At 44.3% G+C, this 20,896-nt stretch overlaps 1 protein-coding gene across 27 annotated transcripts in view; it reads right to left on the bottom strand.

The window, feature by feature from the left end:
* ATXN1 (ataxin 1) overlaps positions 1 to 20,896 on the bottom strand; it is a 426,916-nt gene that overhangs the window by 34,297 nt on the left and 371,723 nt on the right. The window contains exon 1 of one of the 27 annotated variants that reach the window (XM_070777674.1): positions 1 to 20,896. This exon is cut by the window's left edge and continues 8,750 nt beyond it; it is cut by the window's right edge and continues 27,557 nt beyond it. The exons of the other annotated variants lie outside the window; for them this stretch is intronic. The gene's annotated coding sequence lies outside the window, so the exon portion shown is untranslated. 27 annotated transcript variants of the gene reach the window in all.

The raw sequence follows: 20,896 nt of genomic DNA, 5'->3' as shown, positions 1-20,896 counted from the left end.
TCCCAGCATCTGGGACTTTTTTTTTTCTCACACCTGTAACTCACACAAGAAAAAGTCATGGATGTTTGAACATGTATTCTCTTTCTTCAGCTGACAGAAGAGATTATATTGGTAACAGCTCCCAGTGCACAGGCCCCCAGTTTATACCCCAAAGCACAAAAGCCGCTCAGCCTATACAAATGGAGTCCACAGAAGGGTGAGCTGGGAAAACTGGAGCCTGGTGTGTCTCTGCGAGGGTTAAGCATGATGCTTCCTGGTTCCACGCGGTCCGCTTTTCCACAACATGAAGATGAGTAATTCCCCAAAGGCCTGGTGGGGAAAGGCGGAACCTTCTCTCCCTACCCCACAGGGATGGCTGCCAGCTGTCTTCTGACACATGCGCTCAGCAGCTCTGCTACGCACCACACAGCAAAGGGCCAGCGGGAGCTGGAGGAGGCTTGGTCAGATCCCACCAGTGACCAGGGTGCCGGGGGCTCCCACGCTGACAATCGGAGAACACGAAAATCCCTATTGGGTCAGAAAAATGCCTTTCTGGAACTGAGGCATCCTGAGAGGGTCTTGAGGCATCTGCTGCCCTGGGATGTGGCTGAGTCGAAGGACAGTGGGACGTTCTAGATAACCATGAACTAACAAGTCATTCCCCCTGGGAGTGCCATGGCAGCGTCCCCTCTGTGGTTGTCCTCTAGTCTCTAGGATGCTATACCACTCTGCCCTCTTCTTAGTGACAAAGGCCCTGAGACCTCCTGGGACCCAGCGTCCCCAAGCAAAGCGGGTTATGACAGAAGCCACTGAGGCTGTTTTTGTGTGTGTGAGGAAAACAGAGCAACACTTTTCCTGCAAGCTGCACCAGTGTGTGACCATCCCATTGTAAAGACCAGGACACTGAGGCTTAGCATGTTAAACAAGTCCCCTAAGGTTCCATGAAGGGCTTCCCAGGTGGTACAGTTAGTAAAGAACTTGCCTGCCAAGGCAGGAGACCTGGGTTTGATCCTTGGGTTGGGAAGGTGCCCTGGAGGAGGAAATGGCACTCCAGTATTCTTGGCTGGAGAAACCCATGGACGGAGGAGCCTGATGGGCTACAGTCCATGGGGTCACAGAGAGTCAGAGGCGACTGAGCATCCACACACGAATCTAAGGTTACATGGCTCATAAATGACAGAAATAAGATGAAAATCTTGGTTCATCTGATACAAATATCTGGGTCCCAGTGCTCAGATTATGCAGTGAGCTGCGGGTATATAGTACAGGATTAATCTCACCCAAACAGACTTCTCATCATTGTCTTTGGCGACTGGGAGGTGACCTTTAGGCCTCTGGAATGTCCTGCCTATGGGACTGTGTTTGCCTGGGGGCTTTGACCACTGGACAGTCTAAAATATCATTTATGATGGGGGCTTTGGGCCATAGGCGGTAACAGTGCCAGCCTCTGGAGGAGGTAACCTCCGGGAGGAGCTGGGAGTAAAGACCAGCCATGTGCTTGGTTTGCAACTGAGCTGCAATGACTCTCCAGACACCGGGGCTAGGGGAAGCCTTGCTGGGTGGCTGTACTGTGAGTGAGCTGTCACACTGAAGGGGTGGGAGAAGGTGACACCCTCCACGACCCGCCCCACCCGAGGAGAGGACGCCTGGAAGCCCCAGGTTTGGACCCCCTCCAGACCTCTGCCCTATATGCCTCTTCCTTTTGTGTGTGTGTGTGTGTGTGTGTGTGTGGTGAAAGTCCCCTAATATAAAATATACTATTTTAATCATATTTAACTGTACATTTCAGTGACACTAAGTATGTTTACATTATTGTGCAACTCTGGACGTCAGACATCTCCCTAATCTTCCCTTTCCTAAACTGAAACACTGTCCCCATCAAACACTAAGTCCCCATTCTCCCTCTCTCTCCCTAAACCCCATCCCTACTCCTGCCCCTGATCTCTACCATCTACTGTGTGTGTGTTAGTTGCTCAGTCGTGTCCAACTCTTTGCCACCCTGTGGACTGTAGCCCACCAGGCTCCTCTGTCCATGGAATCCTCCAGGCAAGAATACTGGAGTGGGTTGCCATTCCCTTCTCCAGGGGATCTTCCCGACCCAGGGATCGAACCCGGGCCTCCTGCATTGCAGGTGGATTCTTTACCATCTGAGCCACTAGGGAAGCCCACCATCTACTGGAATCATCCCCTAAAATCATGACAAAGCCATTTGAGGCACTGCAGCGTTGCACAGCCCTTCTTCTGAGGCTTGACCATCCCTTATGTAACATGTTCACTGCATTCTTTACCTACTTCCATGCATCTTTCTCACTAGACGGTCAGCTCCCTGTGCTGGAGGCAGATTGAATTTCATAACCCTGTGGGACGCTCGGGCTGCTGTCCTTTCTTCATTGGCTGACTGTTCTCATCCTGTGTCTGTCTATTGCTGTTCGGTCTCCCTTAGAAGCTGGCTTCTAAAAGGCAAAGTGTTTCTGGATCTTCTAAATTTCTGGACATGATCATGCAGTGTTGGATCGAAAGTGAATCTCATGACAGAGGGACATAAAATACTGGGTAACTAAAAAGCATCTGGCCTGAGAGATTCCATTTCTAAGCTCAGATTCTCATGTGAGATTATGAACCCCGCATACTTCCCAGAGCTAGGCTGCAGCCTCTTTAACCCCTAAAAATCCACATCCCATGATCCAAAACTATGTCCAGATTGTCCCCCATTTATCCCAGGGGAATGCCGAGGATCCTCTTTGGATTTACTGGAAGGAATACGTGCTTACAAGGACAGTGATCTTATTGAAACCAGCTTAAATCAAGCATAGAAAGAACAGGGAGAGGAGCTAGTAAGGATCAGCCAAGATAAGAATTCTCCCTGAAATAAACGTTTGTTTTAAAATTAGGGCTCTGACTCACACTCACTGAATGGGTGGCTGAGTTCTGACCCTCAAAAGATGAATGGTTCATTTTGAAAAGCGGAGCAAGTGGGAACCCTACTCTCTACCTTGTTCCCCGCATCCCCATCCCCCGCTCCCCGGAGTGAGGCTGCGCAGTGGAGACCAAGATGCCCCCAGTCATTTCCAATCACCAGCGAAACGGACAATGGGATGACGCGCTACCTGCAGCTGTTTTCAATCAAAACGCTGAGTAATTACCGGCGGCCCCTCCCGGGGGCTCACAGGCGGCCCAGCACGAAGCCGGTGGAACATTAAGGACGTTGAATGAGCTGCCAGGAATTCGGCTGCCAAATCGCTCCTCCTCGCCCTGGCTCAGCACCATTAACTTAATCAGGTATTCATTCAATGAGAACAGTTTACACTCGCCCTGGAAGAATGCCGCCGCCCTCCGAACGAGGCACACGGTCAAGTCGACAGCTTTCAGCAGGGATGTCAGGGACGGGTTTTAGATTCTTTTATTCAATTTAGGGTCTGGGAAGAAGGGAATTACCCCCCTCTAGGCAGGACTTCTTGGATATGCCATGAAGGGAAGGCTCTGATAAAAAGCTGGTCAAAGACGGAAGAGAGGACAGGCTTTGCTTATTTGTCTGTATTTAGAGACATCCCATCCAGACTTTAGACTACAGCTCTGACTGCTGGGCAGTCAACCGATGATTGACTTTGATGTTGCAGAGACCCGGGAGAGACTTCTGGCATTTGGTGACCGGTGACTTTAAGGAAGATATTCAACTTTCTAAGCTTTGGTTTCCTCTTTAAGAAAATGGAGATAATGAACTCTATTTCATGGGGCCGTTACGGAAATGGCACGGGATCAGGCAGTGCCCCGCAAGCAGGCTGAAGCAGGCCAAAGAAAGTCATCCCCAGCCATGAACCACTTCCAGGCATCAAATGACCTCCCCTTGTGGATGCTGAGGGCACAGGCTTGGGACCCCAGTTGCTGGAGTGGAAATCCTGGCTCCTTCATCCACCAGCTGTGCCTCAGTTTCCCCATCTCTACAGTGGGAATACCAGTCCTCCGCCCACATGGGCTTCCCAGGTGACACAGTGGTAAAGAACCTACCTGCGTTCCATCCCTGGGTCGGGAAGATCCCCTGGAGAAGGGAATGGCTACCCACTCCCACTCCAGTGTTCTTGCCTGGGAAATCCCCTGGACAGAGGAGCCTGGTGGGCTGCAGCCCATGGGGTTGCAAAGAGTTGGACACCACTTGGCGAATAAACAACAAATCGGCCCTTATAGACTTGTTGGGAGTTCACACATTCAAAGAACTCAGACCAGGGCCTGACCCACTGCGTGACCAATAAATACTGGAGGCTGAAGTGATGATTCTCTCTTGAGAAGGACCCTCCTCCCCACTTCCTTCACAGAGGTGGTATTTTCTTCTGTATTAAAAACGCATACTTTCTTCCCTTGACTTCTTTCCTGGATTACTTCAGGCAACACAGGTGCCAGTCAACTGCAGCAAAGATGATGTGTGCAACCGTCTCTGACTCCTTGCCTCACCTCCGCTAATGAGGAATTTCAAGTCTCAGCTGCTTAGAAAGTTTACTATTAGTAAGTCTCTAAAACTTCTTCTAGAAAATAATCGATACAAGTGCACTGGTATTTTCCCCCCTAACTGGACTAAAGCCTTGCCTGCAGAACAAATGATCAATCACATCTGCATTCAAAAATAAAATTCAAATACGCTCATGTTTAAAATGTGGAGTTGTTTGTATTATCTGCTTTCTCCCCACAGTTATCAATAGAAGCTTTCTGGCTTCTTTGAATGTGGAGCATGGTACTTATTTTACTCACAATTACTCATTACAAATGAAATCAATCCCTTTCCTATTTAACCTCTTTAGAATACCCAGGCCCCACTGAAAATCTGCACATTATAAATGCACAAAAATTGGCCAGCTATTTTATTTAAGACCCTCGTAGCAAATGAAAGACAACAAGCGAGGCTGCTGGAAGCTGCAGGCATTGAATGAGTATAATCTAAAGAGGCAATACAATGTTTACTGGAGAAGCAGAAATGCAAAAAAGTCAGTCAGCGCCCTGTTGACAACAAAGCTCATTTTCTTCACTAGCTCCGTGACCTCTCTGAACCTGAACTGAAATCTCTGAACTGAAAGACAGTTCACCTCTCTGAACCTCCACTTCCCTCATCTATAATATGGGAATGATGATGATAACATTTCCAAAAGATTGCTATGAGATGAAATAAGATGACAGACGGGAGAAAGTGCAACGTCTATCACAAGAAATGCAAGTACGTTCTCTTTCCTGAATGTTGCTTTCAGCTCCATCTGCCTCTTGGGAACCTTCATGTAAATACTTCAACTTTGTGTCTGACTCTGTGACCCCATGGACCGTAGCCCACCAGGCTCCTCTGTCCATGGGATTCTTCAGGCCGGAATACTGGAGTGGGTGGCCATTCCGTTCTCCAGGGGATCTTCCCAACCCAGGCGTCGAACTTGGGTCTCCTGTGTTGCAGGAGGATTCTCTAGTGTCTGAGCCAAAGGGAAGCCCTTCATGGAAGAAAGTGCAATGTCTATAAGAAAAAAATCCAAATATGTTCTCTTTGCTGAACATTGCTTTCAGCTCCAATTACCTGTGGGTCAGATACCTCCATGTAACTGCTCCAACTTCCCTTTATCATCCCTCTCAAGCCAGCATCCCCTCTGTGTCCATGCTGGTGCCACAGTTCTGTACCCTTTCCCCAAGTCTAGAAGCACTGATTTTGAAGCCTTCTTGCCACTTAACCCCTCTATCCAGCTACTCCCCTAGAAGGGTCAATCTTTCTTCAAAACATCTCAACCATCATGGAAAGAAGCCCCCCCATCTATCCCTTTTTTCCATCTCACCATGGAGAAAGGAATTTAGCCTTGTTCCTCCCTAAATGGACTAGGCTTTGCCTTAGGCTTCTGGGAGATAATCTATGTTATACCTGATAGCTATAGGGTAGGTGCCTTGAGTCACAGCAGGTTACTTAACCCAGGGCTCTGCTTCCGTATCTTAAAATATCTACTCTGCAGGATTAAGTAAAAGTGTTAAATGCTCAGTCATGTCTGACTCTTTGTAACCCCACAGACTGTAGCCTACCAGGCTTCTCTGTCCATGGGATTCTCTAGGCACGAATACTGGAGTGGGTTGCCATTTCCTCCTCCAGGGGGACTTTCCCGACCCAGGAATTGAATCCTGGTCTCCTGCATTGGCAGGTGGATTCTTTACTGTCTGAGCCATCAGGGGTGAGATCATGTATATTAAGCATTCAGTGCAGTGTCCAAGCACAGGGTATGATGCAGTATGTTAGCTAAGAAATGCTCCTTATCTTCAATAGGAACTACAGGCATAGTAGGGTTTCCTTTGTGGCTCAGTGGTAGAGAACCTGCCGGCCAATGCAGGAGATGCAGGTTTGATCCCTGGGTCAGGAAGATGCCCCAGAGAAGCAAATGGCAACCCACTCCAGTGTTCTTGCCTGGGAAATCCCATGGACAGAGGAGCCTGGCGGGCTACAGTCTGTGGGGTTGCAAAGAGCTGGACGTGACTGAGCGAGTAAACACCACCACCAATAACACCCACAGTAACTTCTTTCCCTCTATGAGGAGATGATGGAAATGGTGAGAACTCTTGAAAATTCCTTCAGTATATTTAGTGGTTGCCTCATTTGCCACAAAGGATTTTCATTTTGAGTTTTTTTTGCTTGTGTTCTTTTCTAGGAAATCTATTATTTTTCCCAATTGATTTTTTTTTAAAGTTCTGCCTTCAGTCTGGAGAATGTAGGGTCGATGCGCTTTCCTTACAATGTAATTCCAGCACAGCGAAGGGAAACCGTGCCTCATTTCAGTGTTTTCAGCTCCTATCCGTCAGCGTGCCCTGACTTCAAGGTGTGGGCTAGCCACAGTCCCGGATGTGTGCAGAGGACGACTATCGCTCCTGATCTCTTCCAGAGTGTACTTTAGACTGGGAAGTGGGGGGAAAAGGCCTTTATTTCACTAAGAGATAATTTCTTACAATAAGTTAGGCTTTTCCTAAAATAAACAAAAATATAAATAAAGGAGCCTTCCATTAGAAAAATGTCTCAGTGTTAAGTAGAAAAATGTGCCCCTTCCATTTTGAGACATATGATCTCCTTGTCTGGCACACTTTCCCCACCCCCCCATAAGAGCACATTTCAAAAATTGGGATCTTTCTCCCCTTTGTAGGTTTGAAAAATATACAGTTAGCTTTCATTTTGCTGGGGTTACCTCATGAGGGGTGGGTAGCCTGGTGAAGACCAACAGGAAAGCAGTGACCGAGGCGATCGATAATGTTTCCGAATTAAATGATAAAAATGAACCCATCATAAACGTATGTGGTAAAACATACAAAGTGTTAGCTCCAGAGAACTTCACAGAGAGCTCTCAACGGGTGATCAGAAAGGGACCGGCCTGGGAGGCTGACACGAGCTCCAAGCAGCCAGGTAGGAATAACACTTCAGACGGGTGGGTCTTGTTTTCTATTTCACAGCTGTCTTGGAACTCTCCTCAAGGTCAATGTGGAAGACGTTTAATTAAATGGATTTACAAGCTCCCCCACGCTGACTGCCAGGACCACTGTGTGGTCAGTGAATCTCAGGACGGTGGGAGATCTTCAGAGAAAATGACCAAAGCTAGACACATCGCACAGAGAAGGAAATGGCAACCCACTCCAGTATTCTTGCCTGGAGAACCCCAGGGACGGGGGAGCCTGGTGGGCTGCCGTCTATGGGGTTGCACAGAGTCAGACACGACTGAAGCGACTTAGCAGCAGCAGCAGACACATCGCGACGACTGGCTTTGTGGTTCATGAGACGGTAAAGTTACAGATTCAGTAACAGAGGAGGGCTGTAGATGCATCAAGATGGGGACAGAGGAGCCTGGTGGGCTATAGTTCATAGGATCGCAAAGAGGTGGACACAACTGAAGTCACTGAGCATGCGCGCACACAAGAAAACACAGCACTTAAAAGGGATTATTTTAACAAGGCAGAAAACAAGTTCCCTGACAGACACATGGCAGAGAAAAGAGCTCAGAGAATGGGGAGAGCTGTTGGTGGACTGGTAGCTTTAGAATTGTGAAATTCTCATTAAGAACCACTACAAACACTTGGCCATTATCCAAAGGAGTAAAAATGGCTTTGTCTATGAGAATAAAGGAATCAAAACTGTTATAAGCATTATGTTTCTAGATCACAACCACGCATGAGTACATCGCAGGGGGGCGGGCTCCCCAAACTGGTTATCAGAAACACTGGTGACTCTAAAAGTACACATTCCCTGTAGATTCCCAAGATTCAGCAGATCTGCGCCGTGACCCAAGAATCTGCATTTTAAAAAACTCTGGCGATTCTGATCAGCAGCTCAGTTTGGGAACTTACTACACCAGACCCACTGGCAGCAGGTTAGGAATGTGTGGGGAGCTTTATAAAAATCCTTCTGGTAAGGCTACACCCCCAGCCCATCATGTCATAAAGCCTGGACCAGGAATCCAGAATTTCAGCTCAGGTTGAGAACCATCACTCAGAGTCTAAGTTTATGTGCATTTAAGTACCAGCCACTCCAGTACCTAGGACTGTGGCTGACATACAGCAGGCCCTCCTAAAGCCTGCAAATGTCCCAGCTTCAGAAAAACATAAATGAAATGCCAGGTTCCCCAACAATCTATGAAGGTACTGAGCTCCAACTTTATTTATCAGCTCATGTGAAATTTGCTTTTATTGAACCATGCTTTCCCTAGAAGACAAAACCTAGGTTTTTGTTTGCATATTTTTTTTGAGATGTTTAGAGATCATTTCCTGTGACTTTGGGGGTGCAGAGCCCCACAAGAAGTGCTGAGTTGCTCAAGGGCCAGCCTCGAGGTCAAGAGGAAAGACTGGCTGGAGCCTGATGTCATTTGGACTGTGATAGGGACAACAAATACTCCTCATGGATATCAGGCCCCCAGTTCTCTGATAATCAGGAACCTCCGTGCGGCCACGGCCATGCTGTTTAGCTCACATCTTACGATCAGGACCACAGCCAGCCTCAGCCACCAGGCCCTGCCAGCCACATGCTCCTGTGTGCTGTTACACGTCTGATAGCTCACATCTTACAATCAGGACCACAGCCAGCCTCAGCCACCAGGCCCTGCCAGCCGCATGCTCCTCTGTGCTGTAACATGTCTGACGTCAGCACACCTCGAGTCTCCGGGTACCCTGTACGGCCACGGCCATGCTGACTGCATGCTCCTCTGTGCTGTAACACGTCTGATAGCTCACATCTTACAATCAGGACCACAGCCAGCCTCAGCCACCAGGCCCTGCCAGCCGCATGCCCCTCTGTGCTGTAACACGTCTGACTTCAGCACACCTCGAGTCTCCGGGTACCCTGTGCGCACGCATCTCCTCCTCCCTTCCTTCAGAGAAGACCTCGATTGTGTATAGCGTCTAATGGCCTGTACTGGGCTGCATAAAAGAGAAGGCAGGTCCACAGCCTTTTTTCCCTTGGCCTGATGCAGGCTTGCTCCAGGTGTCTGAGAGCAGAATCCAGTCTGCTTTGCTGCCCACAGGCACCTCTGGCCCCAGGACAGATATCTGTCACTCGCCTGGAAGGACAGAGAGCAGGTGAGGGGAGCAGAGATTTCAGGAAGCAGAACTATTAACATCCCAGGAAGGAAGTTGAGGCTGAGAGAGATACTCAAGAAGGACAGTTTAAAAAAAGAGGAGGGGCCAAAACACCCAATTTTGGCTCAAGAGAGGAAAAGTGGTCAAGGAAGTGGAAGAAAACTAAGACATCAACTATATTAAATGGAGCCGAGAAACTGAGTAAGACATGAATTAAGGAAGGCCACTGATTACCCCAGTGGCTGAGTCCATGCTGAACATTAGAAGCACTGGTAAGCTTCCAAAAGATATTGACTCCGGATCTGGGTTAATGACCATTGGATTAAACTATGTGACTGCAGATGACTTCAAAGAGAATACTTTATAGTCCTCCTTAAAAGGAGGGGAATGGATATATGTACTAAGTGACATCTTAAGTGTGTTCTCTAGTCCTTAGGTTCAATGGCGACATTGGCATTATTGATTATCTTAGTTTAAATTTAGGTATGTCAATGGGAAATAATGTCCTTGAATAACACATCCAGCATTTGGAAACCTCATGCCTGGGATTATTCTGGCTGAGCCTCCCATATCATCAAGCAAGTGCTTGAATAAACAGATGGGCTTTGTACAAGTGCCCCGAGAGCTAGGGAACATGATTATGCTTCAGTTCAAGGGAAGTAAACCTCTTGGAAAATACTGTTCTTGTGGTTTGCTCCCTCTTCAACTGAGTTTTAAGCCCAGGGCTCAATCGTGGGAGACCCTTAGCCAATCTCAACTCCTCTGATGGTAAACTTGGTGAGAGGTAATGCAAATTATGAGTAACATGATCTCGCAGGTTTACCTTTGAAGAAAGACAGTGGAGACCGCACACACACACACAATCCTATCTCCATTATCCCAACACATCACTAGAGTCCTTCCTTAAAGTAGAAAACTGGATTCTAGAACAGCCCTGTCAATCTGTGATGGACCAACATGCCAAGGTAAGAGGTTTGAATCCAACAAGTGAGAAGGTCTTTACCTATTCAGCATAGGTAATAAATGCCTCCCAGGGATCAGGATGCATGGAGATAGAAGCTTCTCCAATGCCGTTGTACATTTATAACAGGCATTTGTTTTGGGTAATTAAAATACTCAACAGTTAATATTTCTCTGGAAAGCAAATTGTGTAATACCCAAAACCATGAAGCATTCTGAAAGGCAAGAAAAGTGAGGAAGATGGCTCTATACAAGGACATTAACTTCATAGCCAAGAAGGTACTAGCGATGATTATAAAATCTGGAGTAACATGGGGGAAAAACAAGGAGAGAGAACTTAATGTTTCATTCAAGTTCTGTTTTGAAACAGGATTCAGAAAGGATATTGTACCATTTGGTATTAATTATTTTGGTTCATGCACATGGCTAATTATTTCTACAGCATCTAAGATCTCTTTAAAACAAACATAGTTTGCACATACACACCCACCTCTTAAAATATGCCTTTTATCCCCTTTTCCAGAGCCTTGAGGAAATTTCTGATGGACTGTCTCAAGGGCAGCACTCTGGGAGTAAGTGTGGATTGTAGACTAAAACATGTAACTGGCCCCTAAATGCGTATAAACAAATTAACTAAAAGGATATTGCAGCATTTAAGATATAAACAAAATGACTCTCAAAGGTAATTTGCAGTTTTTTTTAATGTTCCATAATAAATTTTACTCCCTGAACATTCCACTGACCTCTCTCTTCCCAAAGTTCTCCTCCTCCATTCCTTCCGTTGTCTTAATGTCAGACTCACAATTCCATTGTCCAATTTGAACTCATTGCATGAATTCTTATATTAGATTTTCCTGTGAGGCCAATCTCGAGTGAGGATCTTCTGATCCTAAATGACTGATGTTTCTGGAGTCCTAGGAATCATTCACTTAGAGTGTTTCACCTTACTGAGGCTGTGTGCACGCAGGGGTAAGAAGGCAGTATTAACACTGCATAAGGAGCTGGTGAATTTGGGCAACTCTAGAAAATCCACGGATTGCTTTACCTGAATTGCCTGATCTGACCTATGGATGCCCTTCGTTCCTTCTAATAAGCTGGCCAAGTGTCTGGTCATACCTGCAGACCGCCAGTTCCTCATGCCCTACTGAACTGCTAAAGCTTGCTTCAGACCAACGCACAAATTGGAGACAACAGAGGCCATTCTTGTCTATTTACCCCTCATCCCCCCAACATTAATCAGCTCATAACGATAGAGAAACAGGACAATTAAATCTCCTGAGCAGACAGCATTGGAGGCTGGCTCACAAAGCTCTTGGGTTGGCCAAAGAGCTTGGGTTTTCTGTACAATGTTACGGAAAAACCCAAATGAAGCTTTTGGCCAAACCAGTGTTTGTAATCATCTGGAGCATTATGCTTCTAAAGCAAGAAGCTAGCTCTAGTCTGGGCACTTTGGATAAAGGATGGTGCTAGCATTGGGAGATATTCCAGGGAAGTCATTCAAGTGCCTACCTGTCAGCCCTGTCTGCTGGTTCACACTCTCCTGGTCCGCACCCTCCCCCTTACCGCCTCGGCCTCCATCACCACCGTCATCACTTCATGCCTGCCTGCTTCCTCTCCCATTATCACCTTTCCTCTCCAGAGTGAAACAGAAGGACACTTTCCCATGCCTCTTCCTGCCAGCAGCACCTTGGAGATGCTGCTGTCATTTTTTTTTTTTTTAAATGAAAGCTGATGTTGGACAGAGAAACATGTTTGAAGCCTGTGCAGTTATATGAAGATTTCTGATCATCTTTGTCAGGATAGAATGTGAAAATCTCACTCATGCTATACAAGGTTCTCTACTCATATAGATATCATACTCAGTTTATGTACAGGTTTAAATTCCAGTGCTTAATTTCATCTCCTAGTCACTCATTTGACAAGTTTTATTGAGTCTCTACAATGTATTAACAAGAAGTAGGAATAATAGCTAATATGTATGAAGCACTTAGTACATGCTAGCATTTTATATGGAATGTCTCATTTAAGTAAGCACTTGCCTAGTTGCCATTATAATATCTGATTAAGTGAGATGATTCACGGGTACAAGTACAGACCTATATCATATAAATGTGTGTAGTTCCTTTGTAGGACTGGGCTTCCTTGGTGGCTCAGTGGTAAAGAATCCACCTGTCAATGCAGGAGATGCAGTTTTGATCCCTGGGTTGGCAAGATTCCCTGGAGAAGGAAATAGCCATTCACTCCAGTATTCTTGCCTGGAAAATCCCTTGGACAGAGGAATCTGGTGGGCTACTGTCCATGGGGCTGCAAAGAGTCCAACACGACTTAGTGACTGAACAACAACAGGGCTTCCCTGGTGGCTCAGTGGTAAAGAATTCGCCTGCCAATGCAGGAGACACAGGTTCAATCCCTGATCCAGGAAGATCCCACATGCCGTGAAGCAACTAAGCCCAAATGCTACAACTGCCAAAGCCCACGCACCCTAGAGCCTGTGCTTTGCAACAAGACAAGTTACTGCAGTGAGAAGCCCGGACACCACAGCTAAAGTCCACAAAGCAGTGAAGACCCAGCACAGCCAAAGACAGACAAATAAATCTTTAAACAACAGTTTCTTTGTAACGGTATCTACCCCATTTCCAGCCTGCCCACCCCTGCCTATTTTTTCTCATCTCTCTTACTACATTATTTCATCCCTAACAGAGTTCTTCTGGAAAAATGGATGCTTACTGGATGTCAGTTGGCTGTTCAGCTTCAGAATTAGAAGTGGAAAGACACAGAAAACCTCTAGACTCTAAGATCCTCGAGGGCAAGCAAATGTTTTTCTTTTTCTCAACCTGAAGGCCCTGGCATAGTGCCCGACACATACTTGATATATGCATGCTGAATATTTGTTACACAAATCAGTTCCCCCGATGTGCTGTGTCATGTCTTGTAAATAATCCTGAGCGTTTCATAGTATTTGGTAAATAATCCTGAGCATTTCATAGTATTTGCTGACTGGGCTTTTCTGCTGCCCCATGTGCCACTGAAAGATACAAAAGTTTTAGATCAATTCAAGGTTCCATAAGAGTAAATCAGGTATGAATTGGGGCTTAAGCCAAGGTTTAAATAAGCAAAACCTGATGCTGATAGAAATGGATCTATTCAGGATGGTCAGTCTAATCATAAAAGAAGGCACATTTTTTTCCTCAACACAGAGAACTGAGTTCCTACTGAGATTTTTTAACATGGAACAAAACTGGAGGCAGGGCCGGCCACGTTTCCACCTCCACCACGTAAAACTAGTCTTCACTGCATTCTCAAATTTTCCCCATTTCCCCTTTCCCTTAGCCACTCCTCTTTCCATTCTAGTTTATTTCTTGGATTGATGTGGGGAGTGAAGGCATGATTTGAGTTTGTAAGCTTTTCATTTCACCCCAGGTAAGGGGGACATGATATAATTTGTGGGCCTGCTGAGATAACTACCAGAACAAGAGTTAACGGGTAAATATTGCAGTCATGACATCTGGTGAGATCTTTCTATTAAGTGACTGTGAAATACAGTTACAACCCGATCCAGCCATGTCAGTGGGAGTTTCTCAGGGTATCTGCTGCAAGTAGGCCCTATAAATCATTTTGATTATGGGACAATGCGTTCTGGCAGCAGGGGCTAGCTTTAATTTCCAAGCTTAGAGCTGAAGAGTGTCCAGTTTACTAAATCCACCATAGAGTCTATTAAAGGTAGATCTCTAATAATGACCTAAGACCTCTTGGCATTTTAATTCCTCTCAACACTGGCACTTGGGCAGCTGATAAAACTGAAGTCAGACTATCAGAAGTACCTTCTTTACAAAAAATAACTCCCCAAGTCGAACTTATTGTATTTGATGGGGGTGGAGGTGTGGGGTGGAGGGGTGCACCGTTTTTAAATTGACTTCAAGACAATGTTCTGGATATTTTTAGGTTGTAAGACCCAAGCATGGTTTCCCCCCACAACAGCCCAATCAATAGAAAGTGTGGTACTGCACAAACCACACTGTTTATGAACGTAGCCTTCTACTTACACCCCACTATAAGTAGGGCTTCCCTGGTGGCTCAGTTGGTAGAGAATCCGCCTGCAATACAAGAGACTGCCTGCAGTGCAGGAGATGTGGGTTCAATCACTGAGTCAGGAAGATCCCTTGGAGAAGAAAATGGCAGCCCACTCCAGTATTCTTACCTGGGAAATCCCACGGACAGAGGAGCCTAGTGGGCTACAGTCCATGGGGTTGCAAAGAGTCGGACACGACTTAGCAACTAGACCACCACCTCCGTGCATTAGACAGTGATCCATTCACTGAGATTATTCGATAACCAGGGGAGGGACCAGGAAGAATAGGGTCATGGGAAATGAGGTGGAGGAGGATCTGGTGCCTTGTCTCCTGCAAAGAGGTTCCCATCCAGAAGTGGGGACAGAGGGCGTGACTGCCAATTACTGCCTGAATCTTCTCAGGACGATGGTGTGAAGCTAGGGCAGTGCACGTTGTGGATCAAAAACACAGAGGTGTGTCGTAAACCAGCGCTGAGTTTTTTAAAAACAGGAGGAACAAGGAGGACTAACTCTGCACTGCTGGTTTTCAAAGTGCCGTGTTGTCCTTCTGCTTGGTACCAGAGAAACGGCTAACGACGCTGCAGGGGCTTAACCTCCCCAGATCCGTTAGTGAAAGAAAAGCTCAACATAATCAAACAGAAAATCCCTTGAAAAAGTATCTTCTTTCTCATTTTTTTTTCAATTCACATCAATTCATAGCACACTCTACAGTCAAAGAGCACATTCAAACTTGCAAACTGTTTACAAGCAGTGTTTAGGTAAAACAATGGGAATCCTACCATGTCCAAACAACCTGTAATGACCTCATATTGAACTATTCCCTTTTCTTTTCCTTCCCTTCCTCCTGCTGCTTCTCCATACTGCACTAGAATTCCTTCCGTCATTGTCTAGCTACTAATCATCTCCACTGATACACCTGCCTCTGGTGGGTCCATTCAGAGTCCCCCATAGTACCATCCCCATCTACACCAAAATGGAAAAAACAATAATTTTCTGCTTACTTATTTGTTCCCCTGACTTTCAACTTATTCTGACCTCGTTTCAACATCAGGGATTCAATTTATTTTTGTTGCCAAATCTTGGTCAGACCAATAGTGACATTAAAAAAAAAAAAAAAAACAACTCAGCTGTCTGCCTTTTATTACCTATAAAGCCTTGTTGATATATGGAAAGGGGACCTTTGTGGTGAGTTTTCATAACATGTCTGTCTGTTAGAGACAACAATAATAACAGTTCTAATACCACCTCCACTGGCTTGACCACTTGTGCTCCTGGAAGTTAGCCAGATACTGGCAGTTTCCTAGGAAATGACATTATACCACACAGCAACACCACATTAATTCAGAACCTGCCACTTAGCTAAACTCAGGCTCTAGCATCCTATGAGCTGACCTCTTTGCTACCATCAGGAGCAGAAACAGACTTAACAAAAGAGACTCCAGGATGTTGTGGGTTGATCAAGAATCTGAGACACTTAAAAATATGAACGATTCAATAAAACAGACCCAAACCTCCAAGCAACTCAAATATGACATATTCACAAACGTCCCGTGGAGATTCCGTCACAGAATAGAAGAGTCCTGGTTTTAATTAGCTATTAAAATGGGGGACTGATTTTACAAAAAGTACAAATGTGTGATTTCTTTTTTTCTCTTTGACTTGCAAGAATGATCTTACGCATAGAGCCCAAACCAGAGTTGTAACTCTTGTTGACTTTCTCCCTTGGTTATCCCAGGGGAATCTTCTCTTCCTCCTCGGCCACCATGCCTGTTTTAACAGACAAGGCACGGAGCATAATACAAGAGTGCTGTAATTACTAGTAACCTAAGCAGATGCATGCAACTCTCATGGAAAGCATACATTTCCTGGTCACTATTAATCATGTGAAGTGCTGACAATGTGGGGTGAACATCATGTGTTCTAACCCTGGAGAGGGAGGTAGGGAAGCTCTAGACTGCTGGATAATGGTGTACACACACATCACACCTTGCAGGACAGATTTTGTTTCTCCCTCCTATACTGTTGGTGGGAATGTAATCTGGTACAGCCACTATGGAGAACAGTAGGGACTTTCCTTAAAAAAACTAAAATTAGAGCTACCATATGATCCAGCAATCCCATTCCTGGGTATATATCTGGAGAAAACCACAATTTGAAAAGATACATGTACCCCAATGTTCGCTGCAGCACTATCCTACAATAGCCAAGACATGGAAGCAACCTAAATGGCCATCGACAGATGAATAAAGAAGATGTGGTGTATATATACAGTGGAATATTACACAGCCATAAAATGAATGAAAAAAATGCCATTTGCAACAACATGGATGAACCTAGAGATTGTCATATTGAAGTGAGTCAGACATAGAAAGACAAATATCCTTGATATCACTTATATGTGGAATCTGAAAAAAAAAATGGTACAAATAAACCCATTTACAAAACAGAGTCACAGATGTAGAAAACGAAATTATGGTTACCAAGGGGACAGAGGGAAGGGACAAATTGGGAGATTGGGATTGACATGTACACACTACTATAAAATAGATATTTAATGGGGACCGCTGTATAGCACAGGGAACTCGACTCAGTGCTGCACAATGACTTCTGTGGGAACAGAATCTAAACCAGAATGAATGAAAAAAAGGATTTCATTTCTCTCTCTCTCATACACACACACATACAGCCAAAGAATCAACCAAAGGATTCTGAACTAGGGCTAAAAATGCAATCTCAGGTCTAAAAAAGGGGCAGAGCTAATGAAGGTAATAGTGCAAGTTGCCTGATTTGTATACACTTGGTATATATTCACCTTGACTGAACAGGTCAGATTTTCCCCGAAATATGACATCACAACATTCTGAGCTTGAAATTTGTGGCTACTCATTGTTTCTCCCAATATCCATTCTCCCCACTTTTCTCAGAAGTAGAAACCTTGAGGCCTACTGTGCTGCCTGTGGCACTCTGCTCAATGTTATGTGGCAACCTGGATGGGAGGGGAGTTTGGGGGAGAATGGATACATGTGTATGTATGACTGAGTCTCTTTGCTGTTCACCTGAAACGATCACAACATTGCTAACTGGCTATACTCCCAACACAAAATAAAAAGTTTTAAAAAAGGAAGTAGAAACCTTGATTTTTGAATTGCACACATTTCTGCCCACCTGAAAGGCTTATCTTCATCATCCCTTGCTGCCAAGTGTACTGAGAGTAAATTCTGGCTGACATGAAGTAAACAAAAATGTTATGATACCTCTTGCAGACATCTTTGAAAAGGTGGCTAGGCCTTTCTTTTCCTTCTTCCTGGAATGCAAATGTAATGGCTGGAGCTTAAGCAGCTATTTTGTACATAAGAGACACACTAAGGATGGCCAAACAGCAAGATAGGATTGGGTCCCCACTCCTGGCAAGCTGCCATATCTGCCCTGGAATCCTACCTCCCAATCTCTTTTTCTGTGAGAGAAAAATAAATGTCTAATTTTCTTAGCCTGTGTGTGTGTGTGTGTGTGTATGTGTGTATGTGTGTGTAGGGGTGGTGGTGGCATGGAACTGCACCTAATCCTATTGCAAACAGACCTAAGTGGTCATAATAGATTTCATTTTATACATAAGGAAACGAATAATTAAAGATCAACATTGATAAATGTCTCAATCAGGGAAGCAGAGTTGGCAAATTAATTACACTTCTGTTTAATCTTCTACTTCTAAAGATAGATGATGGAGGTTCTATTATATATGCCCATCAGTATCTGTCAAATGAATATCATTTTATATTTCACGTCTTTGAATTTCTGAACCTCCAAGGTTTTCCAATTGGCACATCTAATCCCAAATCACACATACTCAAGGAATGAGATATTAAACAATAAAAAATGTAACAAGGCATAGGAATGAATAGACTTGAGAAATTTTTCTTTCCTGTTATATTCACTAGCTGGCACATGTCTTAATCTGCATCTCAGTACTTACATTGATAAAACTCTATTAATTTGCACTGATATTTTAGAGAGGGCTAAATGAAGATTTTCAAATTTGGGGGATGAGTCAGAATCTGGAATGTTAAAAGTACATTTCAATATGTATGCAAGATAATCAATATACCATAGCTCTAAAACACACTCCTAGATGCATTTACAGAATAACCCTCTGAAAGTAATGGATATGACTAAACTCTCTAAATTCAGATAGTGAGAAAAGATAAGCCAAATGCCTCCACTTGGGGCAGCCCCATCCCTCATCCCACAATCTTCACTTCCAGAAATCACTCTATGGTTATGACAAACAGAAAGAAGCTTTCCCCCTTTACATTACAGTAACTTCAGATTGTCTGCCCAGTCTTCTAAAACTCTTTAATATTCAAAATGAAAATGGTAACAGAGGGACAGGCAATATGCAGTTCCCCCTATTCTGCTCCATCTCCAGTAACATCTCTGCCCAGTCCCCAAGGACAAACAAACCCAGTATCCAGCAGAGTTCTTCTGCCCCCTAGTTACTGCCTTACAAGGCGCATCCTTGCAAATTAGAAGCATGAGCCTTGGAGTAGCCAAGTCAGAATCTTGTACTGGGTGATCTATTTCACTTCCTTGATGAATGCCTGCAGGTGGGGTTAACCTGTAACACTTGAGTGCATCCATTGTTTCACTCCTGGCTTCTGAGCAATTACAGACATTTAAAGACATACAGAAGCTCAGAGTCTACAATCCACACCGCCCCGCCTTCCACAAGCATGTCTGATAATCTCCAGCATCTTCTTAAATGCTAGCTTACCTTTAAGATAAACTGCCTTTCTTGAGTTCATTCCACCAAGACCGACTCCTTCACTGGAGACTATATGCCTTGGAAAACGAGTTTTCCTTACCTCCATGCAGGATGACTACTGTGTATAATGGTCTCTGAAATGCTAACTGAAACCAAGAAATCACCTGTCATGAACTATGAGGCTCTTCAGTTATGAAGAGCAATATTGATATTTACCTTCTGACTCGTCATGCTGGAGGGCAAAGCAGAAAAAAATCTTGGGTTTCCCTAGTTTCTATGCCGAGATAAAGATAACCTCAGCATCTCACGTCTTCTACCCTTTCAGATGGGGAAATAATGCCAGTGGTGATAAGAATGTCATGATTGTCATTCAGAGCACTTCCACGTGCATTATTATCTGACTTGCTCCTCACAGGAATCCTGCGTGAGACGGGTATTACGAATACTATAATGTCCAGAAGAGAGAACGGATGCAGAAGGTTAAATGATACGCTCCAGGCAACCCAGATGGAAAACAGCAGGGCTTCTGCTTCCGCCGTCAAGTTCAGGAGGAGCGGTTCTTTCCACATTAACTATTCCCCCCCTCCCCCATCTCCCCGCCAGACATACTTTTTAAATGCAACTGTTTTTCATTTGGGTCCATTCTTCTCTTCACTAATAACCATCAAAGCTCTGAAAGGTACAGCTCTATGAAAGAACAGAAGTTACTCAAACTGCTTTCCCATTGGTTTTATAAAGTTTAAAGAGCAAACACTAAAACTGAGTAACGTCTAAAGAGAGCAAGCACACAAAGATGGTCTTAAGAAAAGTTAAAACAGCCATGAGAAAAGAAATCACAATTTTTTTCAGATACTTAGATTATCACCAAAACGAATATTTGTAATGTAGGACTGAAATATTTTTGCTTTTCTGATATAAATACAAAATGGGCTGATTTTAGAAATATAGAAACTTTAAAAATATAAAAATTGTTCATAACCCCAATCTGATATATTTATATTCCAATTATTTTTGGCATGTATATATATGTAAAACATATAATGTATATATGTAATAAATATACATACTTTGTATATTTAAAGCTCACATTTACCCATGTATATTTAAAAAATTAGAATAAATCCGAATATATAGTTTAAAATTCGACCTTCACTTAACACTGTATTGTAATTCAAAAATTATAGGATGGAATCAACTATTTTTTAAAACTAGTTAAAGACAAAATAAAATTAGAAAAACCTTACAGTTCAGATTGCAACTAATTGTGAAAAGCACTTGGTAAGTGATTTTGGCATATAATTTAATGGAGCTAAATCTTAATCAATCAGCAAATAGTGACTGAGTCCTAAGCAGCTGGAATCCTTGTGGGAGGCAGGCTTGGGGATGTGATGGGTAAGACCGAGTTCCTGATGTTCGGAGCTTACATTCTAGAGCCTCAGAAATCAGAGAATTACAGTAAATTTGAGTGACCTGGGCTCAATTTGCCTTCACATTCCCTAGAAAGAATGGTTTTGCAAAGCAAATTAATGATGTAAATCATGCTCTAAGATTAAACACCTAATTTACTTACAAGAAGG

Source organism: Bos indicus, chromosome 23, assembly GCF_029378745.1.
Source record: "Bos indicus isolate NIAB-ARS_2022 breed Sahiwal x Tharparkar chromosome 23, NIAB-ARS_B.indTharparkar_mat_pri_1.0, whole genome shotgun sequence".
Taxonomy (NCBI): Eukaryota; Metazoa; Chordata; class Mammalia; order Artiodactyla; family Bovidae; genus Bos; species Bos indicus.
Note: the sequence above shows the minus strand (reverse complement) of the source record. Positions and strands in the feature narration are given on the sequence as shown.